This window comes from Danio rerio, chromosome 1 (assembly GCF_052040795.2).
Source record: "Danio rerio strain M-AB ecotype USA chromosome 1, GRCz13ab, whole genome shotgun sequence".
NCBI lineage: Eukaryota > Metazoa > Chordata > Actinopteri > Cypriniformes > Danionidae > Danio > Danio rerio.
In genome coordinates, this window is record NC_141021.1 from 18327383 (window position 1) to 18336161 (window position 8779).

An 8779-nucleotide genomic window follows, 5' to 3' on the forward strand; every position below is an offset into this window, starting at 1 on the left:
CATGTCGCTGTGTATAGTTTCTTTGTGTTTGGCAAGTGAAAGGTATACAGCACAAATGAGTGTTACAACAGGCACACAATGTAAATTCAGTCAGACACAAAAAAATAACTAATGCTGATAATTTTTTGTTATTGTTGCAAAGATAGCCTAGATCAGTGGTCACTAATAGGCGGATCAATGTTCTGTGTCCACACACAAAAGTGTCCCATACAGAATCGGACATACAGTTTGTGCTGGTCTGTTACTTCAGTCCCGCTCCTGCTGGGGGTTTTTCAGCACCTGACTGCTCCCACTATTCTTTCATTCTGTTTACCGGCTGTCTGTAAAGAAAAGTTTTCCTTTCGATGTACTGTTCCTGCTAAATTAAGTGGGAAGAGCCAAATGCTCACTCTCTGCTTAAGATTCATTCACTACGTAGTGCTGAAATGTGATAACAGAGCTCTCTGGAATGATTATTGATAAAAATGTCAGGGTAAGGGTTGGATCGCTGATGATCATGACAATGAGTGAGTTTGCACTCTACACTATAAGCGTACCTTGCCCAAGTGAACGGCGCTCTGGCACACCTCTTCCAACTGGGCCAGGGCCGGCCAACTGAACCTCGCCTGAGCCCGGTTCAGAGCACTCACACTACTCAAACGATCCAGGAAACCGGCCTGGGCACGGTTCGGATAGCATAGTGTGAGTGCGACCTTACTATGTGTGGTCAGATGAATTAAGCATAATGATACATTGCAATATTTATAATTTATTTACTCTATATGCAGTCAAATTAATATTTATTTATTATTATTTTTAATTAATTTATTTTCTTTTTTACATTTGTATTTATTTATTCGTTCATTTAATGTTTTAAACAAATACCAGTTTTGTATGCAATAGGAACAATTAGTATATAATAGGAATAAAATGCTTAAATGAAGAGCCTTTAGACAAGTATTAATGAAACAAATTACATGTGGGAGTTTAAAGCTCCATAATGGTGCTGACACTGAATTATTTGTGTCTTGATCAAGTATTATTCCTTTTATAATTAGCATATGGTCATTGCTAAAACTACTTTGTTTTGACATTGCTAATTAATACAACAGACTCCTATTTAATATAATAACAATAACAATATATATATTAATACCACAGCTATCACAATTATTGTCAATATTGGCTATCGCAACACTCTAGTAAAGTCTATTTTTTAACATGTCTTTATCTACATTTCACAGATAAAACCACCACGTGGGAGTATAAAAGACAATTTTGATTTTAGGTCAACTGTTCTGTAAACTAATGAATAGTGTGTAAAGGTGACCTCTTTCTTTCCATCACTCTCTTTCAGAATTTGTGCTGTGGCAGCAGTAACACGTAATGCAATGAAGCATCAATCCTGAATGGCAAACAAAGAGAAAAAAGAATAGAGGGGAAAGAGAGGATGTGGAGACACAGTCAGAGCAGAATGTTAATGCTATAGACTCTCATTCACTATGACTTCAGAGTCATTTTCAAATAAAGCAGTCAGTTTCATCAAGTTCACACCATGAAGAATATCAATGAAAGATCTCGCTTATACTGTACATCTGAATTTGACATTTTTCTGTGGATGCTCTTAGATGCTTGTGTGCTTAAGATTAAGATAATGTTTTAGGCTCAAAATTATTTTTAAGCTAATTTATGAGTGCTTTGGCTGACTTGAATCATATCTGAAAAAAAAAAAAAAAAAACCTTCATTCTGGCTAACTGAAATCCCAACAGCTGCATCATCTTGTATATAATTTTCTCCTTCTTACGAATTGGTGCAGATGAGAACAATAACAAACAGTCAGAGCCAATCACAGAGCATCTGGACCTGAGCAGTTAAGAGGCAGAACTCCCTGAATAAACATACTTTTACAGGAGGATTTTTTGTTTTACACTGGAATATACTTACAATATTCTAAATGCAAAACCAAATTAATATTTAAATACAGTAACTGTGTTGAATGAAACATGAACATGATAATGTCCAAAGTGTGATAATATAAAATTACACATTGTGTTTTTATTATTATTATTATTATTATTAGTAGTAGTAGTAGTAGAAGTAGTAGTAGTAGTAGTATTACTATCATTATCATCATCATTATTATTATTATTATTAACTTCACTGTGCTCAAATTAATTTACTCAAATAGATTAAGATTACAGTACCCATGAGGATTAGTTTCGAACTTAAATGGTTTGTTGCAATCGGTTTCCTCAAATGGTTTGAGTTACCTTAACTTTTTGAGTTTTACAGTGATTTCATTGTCTTTGTTCGATAGTAAATTACATTAGCCATGTCATAATTTATTCAAATAAAACCTTACATTTGCAAATATATACAACTCAGCATAAATGAGTACACCCCCTTTTAAAAATGAATACATATATTTTTTAATTTCTCAGTAAATTTAGCCAATTTTTATTTATTAAACAAAACAGTTTCAGTTTCGGTTTGATGCAGCGATGCAGTTTCATTTGTAAAGATATTTGCTTATTTGCGTATTGCGTATTGACATCCTGTCTGTATTAAGCCATGTGAAAGCGAGGCGCACAACTAACATGCTTTGCGCAGGACTTTAGACCAGCTTTGTCCCGGTCTATTAAACAATCTATAATAGTTTCTCAAAATAACAATGCACCTCAACAAACATCCTTTTTTAAACCAGAACGCACATATGAGCGCGAATGCATTTGCTATTTAAACAGCATGGCGCAAAATGTCAAAACGACTCTTGCACCAAGCTGAAACTAGCAAACAACAATAGCGTTGCACCTTGCGCCTCATTGCGCCGGGTGTATGATAGAGCCCAATGTGTGTAACATTTGTTTTTTAAATAAAAAGTCTTAAAATGTAAACAACTTATAAAAAACATCGTATAATGTAAATAAGTTGTCGTTTAATAAGAATACATCAATAACTCAATTTTGACAAAAATGCCAGAAAGTAACTTATAATTCTAAGGTGATGATACGTCAGCTGTACATTGGATTAATATTCTAATCTACATCAATATATGGGGAAGCAGAGTATTGCTGTCATGGCAGCAACTTTTTTTTTTTTCTTTACCACAGAGGAAGGCCACAGAAGCAACAAACCCCTTGGGAATGAGAGTTTACTTGTATCTACAGTTTTGAAGAATAAAACAATGGTGTGTGATTTTTTTTTTGAGTGCAGAAGTGCTGTCAGTTCAGATCAGTTGCGCGCTTTTAAACTTCATTGCATGTATTTAGATTATATTGAGGACAATGATGTCCTCCATTAGGGGTAGGGGATGACCTTTTTTCTTTTTAGTGATAATCACTATCAAAAAAGGAATAAAATAACTCATAAGGAAGGTAAACATAGAACATAAATGCATTTTTAGGATGGTTCACCAAGTGGATCAATGCACAAAATCACTGGTTTTGAGTTCACAAAAAAAAGGGGATACTTCTCTAGTCTAGTGCTTTTCTGTGTCTATTTCTTTTTTCTGAGCAACAGAATTGGCCAGGGCAGTTAATGAGGAGAGAAACGTTTTAAAAATGCAGCTGCACATGCTGCAGATTAATTGCTCTCATCAGCTTTGGTAATAATACGATAATGTGTTTTTCAGGAGTTAATGTAAACCACGGTAAAAACATGTAGACTAAGATGAAGAGGAAGGGGAGACAACGGGGAGCTGTTTGGCTGTCTTGATTAATGGCATTGGGAAAGTCTTTGGACTTTTGTCTGTGTTCCTGTGTGGTAAAATGGAGATGTATTGATGAGCTTACAGGATGCTGAAAATCAGATTGGAAAGAACTGCACATTCTCTTCAGGACATATTGATTGGGAAGGCAAACGCTAAACCCAAATTCACAATCAGAACCCCACTGTGTTCTGACAGCTCTTTCACAACAGCAATTCAAGGGAACATTTCACATCTTTGATTTGAGGACTGGCCGTAGGAGGGCACTTGGACAACAGCTGCCACTTCAACACAACCCTTTTCGAAGGAAAGAAAACAACATCATAATATTAACAATAAAATCTAATGTTGAGTGTTTGTTAAAAAAAAACTAATTAGGATAGACCTGCTATGTGTTCTGGTCTGGTGGCTTGTGTTATTAGTCCATTCGACTTGCAGCCTGCTGTCAGTCTTTTGATTTAATGCCAGCTCTCCACTATGGACTTAAATCACACAAGCTGAGACCTTCAGTTGAGACAATCATATTATGAGAATCGTTAAAGACGTCTGTGTGAACATATAATGAGCATTGAGTGGAAAATCTTGTTAGATTGTAAACAGTAAAAAAAATCAAACAAGCTCTAGTCTCGAAGAATTATTAAAGTGGCAGTTTAAGCTTCACATCACATTTCTTTTGTTCATTTAACTGCTACAGTCAGACTTTTTTAAGGCTGGCCAAGGCAGAATTTATTTGATGGAATAAAAAAACAGTAATATTGTGAAAAACTTTTTAAACTTAAATTAGAAGTTTTTATTGTAGTGCAGTTTAAAATGTATTTTGTTGTGCACGATTACTTCAGTTAAGACAAACATTAATTAATTAATTAATTCATTCATTCATTCATTCATTCATTCATTCATTCATTCATTCATATTCTTTTCGGCTTAATCCTATTAATCTGGGGTCGCCACAGTGGAATGAATTACCAACTTATCCAGCATATGCCCTTCCAGCTGCAACCCATCAATGGAAAAACACTCATACAATCCCATTCACACACATACTCACTAAGGACAATTTAGCTTACCTAATTCACCTATAGCGCATGTCTTTGCGCTAAACCGAAGCACCCAGAGGAAACCCATGCCAACATGTGGAGAACATACAAACTTCACAAAGAAATGCCAACTTACCCAGCCCAGGCTGGACATTGTTTCCCACTGCATCACTGCGCTGCCCTTAAGAAAAGTAAATAAGTAGAAAACAAACAAAACAAATGGATCTCTAAAATAAAAACAAATTTTACTCTTCATTTAAAACATCATGGTTTAATTGTCTGTTGTTTGATTTATTAAGAAAAAGGAAATGAAGTCATATTATGTGTTATGAAATGTGTGTATGAAATTACAGGCATTTATAGTATTACATGTTTTTATTTAAAATAAAATGTATTCTTTTGAATTTTCTAAAACAATCAACTATTTTCAACTTTGAAAATACCAAAAACACATTAATAACTTAAAAACAATACCAAGTAAATGACATATTAATAAGTACTAACGACAATAAAATTGACCATAACTGAGGACATAGACACTGAAGAAAACGGAACAATAAATTATAAGTTATAATATATCAGTTATGATCAGAGATATAAATCATAATTATATATAAAGAAAATGTATAGTTATTTATTTGACCAGTAATATATCATTAATGAATTCATTTTTCTTCAGCTTTGTCAGTATTTATTAGAGGGGTCGCAAAAGGGGAATGAACCGCCAACAACTCTGGCACATGTTTTGTAATGTAATGTGTATTTATATAGCGCATTTATTGTGTATGGCCATACACCCAAAGCCCATCACAGTCATGAGGGGGGTCTTTCCACACCACCACCAGTGTGTAGCATCCACTTGAATGATACGACAGCAGCCACAGGACAACGGCGCCGGTACGCTCACCACACACTAGCTATTGGTGGAGTGGGGAGACAGTGATAGAGCCCATTCAGTGGATGAGAATGATTGGGAGGCCATGATTGGTAAGGGCTGAAGGAGATAACTTGGCCAGGACACCAGGATTCCACCCTTCCTTTTTACAAGAAGTGCCATGGGATTTTTTAATGACCACTGAGAGTCAGGACCTTGGTTTAACATTTCATTCGAAAGACAACACTGACGATATAATGTCCCTATCACTATACTGAAGCATTAGGACTCACACAGACCAGGTTGAGTGCCCCTTGCTGGCCTCTCTAACACCACTACCAACAGCAACCTAGTTTTCCCATGTGGTCTCAGTGAGTAACTGGTCTTGGGCTGCATGCAGAGTGATATGGCTGTGGCTGTTTTGCGCAGCTCATGCCTTCTAGCTGCAACCCATTTTTCAGAAACACCCATACAATCTCGCATTCACACACACAATTATACACTACGGCCAATTTAGTTCATCCTATAGCACATGTCTTTGGGCTGTAAGGGGAAACTGGAGCACCCGGAGAAAACTCTCGCCAACACAGGGAGAACAGGTAAACTCCACACAGAAATTCTAACTTGTCTAGCTGGGACTCAGCAACCAGCAACCTTCTTGCTGTGAGGCGACAGTGCTAATCACTGAGCCATTGTGCCACCACATATTATTAATATATTATATAAAAACATACAGTCAAAATAAAAATAATAGTACAGCCTATTTCTCACCCCAAATAAACTATATTATTTTCCAAAAAATTTCAGTTGTTTTCAAATTCAAAGCGGTTGTCATCATTGGCACTAAAAACAAAAGTGGAGCATCATAAAGGTGAGTAAATAATGATACAAATTTAATTTGTTTTCTGTCAACACAAGGTTATTAACATGAAGCAAAAGCTTAACTTCAAACTTCAAACAAGTAAAAATGTTTAATACTCTGCTCTACACTAGAACATAATCTTTTATGAATGACGTTTCTCTGCGCTCCTCCTCACATTTCCCAGTATCCCCTGCAGCTCTAGCAGAACATTACTAACCATCAGAACCAGCCAGACTGACGCCGACACAGAAAAGCCTTCACTGTACATGTCATACCTTCAGGCTTTCACATGCACACACAAAAAACAATTATCCATGACAGCATTTCACTGGCTAATTTTCACTTTAGTGTTCAGCCTCATGAGCTTGCGTGAAGGGCTATCAGAGTGAAATAGGGTGTTTTAATTTGCTCTTCAGTCGTCATAAATTTGCTAAGACTGTGCAGTGGGAGAAGCTCGTGTAATAGAAATAATTCTGCAGTGTAATATACCCACTGTTTTTCATGCAGCTCAATTGTAAGGTAATCATTCAAACTTGTCAGTCAGTTTATATTAGGTTTCTCAACATGAAATTGGCTGCTTGTGACATCTATTGACCTGATTCAATGCATAATGGAAAGCATGTTATTTCCTTCTGCGACAAATGAATTTATATTCAATCAATGTACTGATAATATAAATATATATATGGGTGAAACTGAAATGTGTCCATTTGAAGTATTCCTAAGCTATGGTTAACCTCAGACAAGGTCATTTATTTCAGCTGCCTATTGTAGGAGTGTTTACCCATTTCAAGGCTGTTGCAGTGATGTATTGGTTTTGGGAATCCTATCAGCTTCGCTATTATGGGCAAACTTTCTAATTTTGCTCAGTTAGAGATGGCATATGGGGGTATGACCAAGCAGGATTTACTAGAAGGAAGTAAAATGTGTAAAATGCCGAAAGGTCAGGGTGAGTGGAAGATCAGTAATTCATGAGTTTAGTCAAGGCTTTTACTTATACTTGACCATTTATAGCACCAAATCATCTAAAATAATGAATGAGTCATTTTGAAATAATCATAAGCTCTGTTATTTCACAGCTTATTAAGTGCTTTCTTTTAAAGCAAGAAATGTCAGTATGACTGATATGAATCTGCACTAAATGTGTAGCAGTTTGACAACCAAAGCTGTGCTTTGACAAGTTTGAGTGGCGGTTTATTAATTAGTTAATTAATTATTCACATTTATCAATTGGCATAACAATTCAGCAGCGTTCTCTGTAATGCCATTTAAGGAACGTTTGAAACTCATTAAATAAAAATCAATTAATGCACATGAAAACAAACAACTTAATGAAATTCAAACATTGATGCTTAGTGCTACTTAAATGTTCAAACTTGATTCACTCCTTTATGACATTTAGTAAAGTTAAAACCTTAGTGATTGTAAGCTGATGTTCTTATTATACTGGGCATTTTGTTTAGATTGTTTGACTCCTCAATTCAAATATGTCTAAAAAAGTGTGTTATTTGTAATAATATGTCTGTAGTAGACAAAGAACTAAATACAAATCCAAGTGTACATTAAACAATAGGACTGTGCAGATTGGCCTTAATAAACATAGACCAAACCTACTGAATATATGGGAGATTGAGAGTTAGTATAGTATATTTTGTGTATTATTTAGTATATAAAATAAATAAAAAAATCATCAACATACCCTAGAGGTAGACAAAAAAAACAAGATTTACAACCGGTTTTTATGTGTACTGAGGAGGTGATTGAGACTAAACATAGGGGCTCCATCTAATTATGCTTATTTTAATTTGGTCACCTTTCATTTGGGAGAGCCCAATATTTTTTACAATGTTTACTGGGCATTTGCCACATGGTTAAGGGATATATGATCATAATACATAATAAACATAAGGGAGCAACTAAATCATTTATTTTGGTGAGTAATTCTGAACAAAAATCTTTCACTGAGCCAATTCATTTAAAGTTCGACCTAAAGTGTGTTGTGTAATGGCTCTGCTGTGAAGTTCAGTTTTTTTTTCAGATTAAAAACAAAAAATAATAATCTCAGCATTGAATTCCAGTTTATTAACTGCATCATAAAAGCAAGATCACACCTACAGTCCTGTTTTCTAGGTTGCAGTGTTATTTCCAAATATTCAACAGCACACATAGCAGAAATACCTCACATTATGAATTCTCACAAAATGTGTTGAAACATGAAGGCTGTATAAGCTTTTGGAAAAAGTAGTATATTAAATACTTACACTAAAGGCTTAATTTTAGAAGCTCTGCTTTTTTTAAAAATGATTTTTTTTTCATTTAT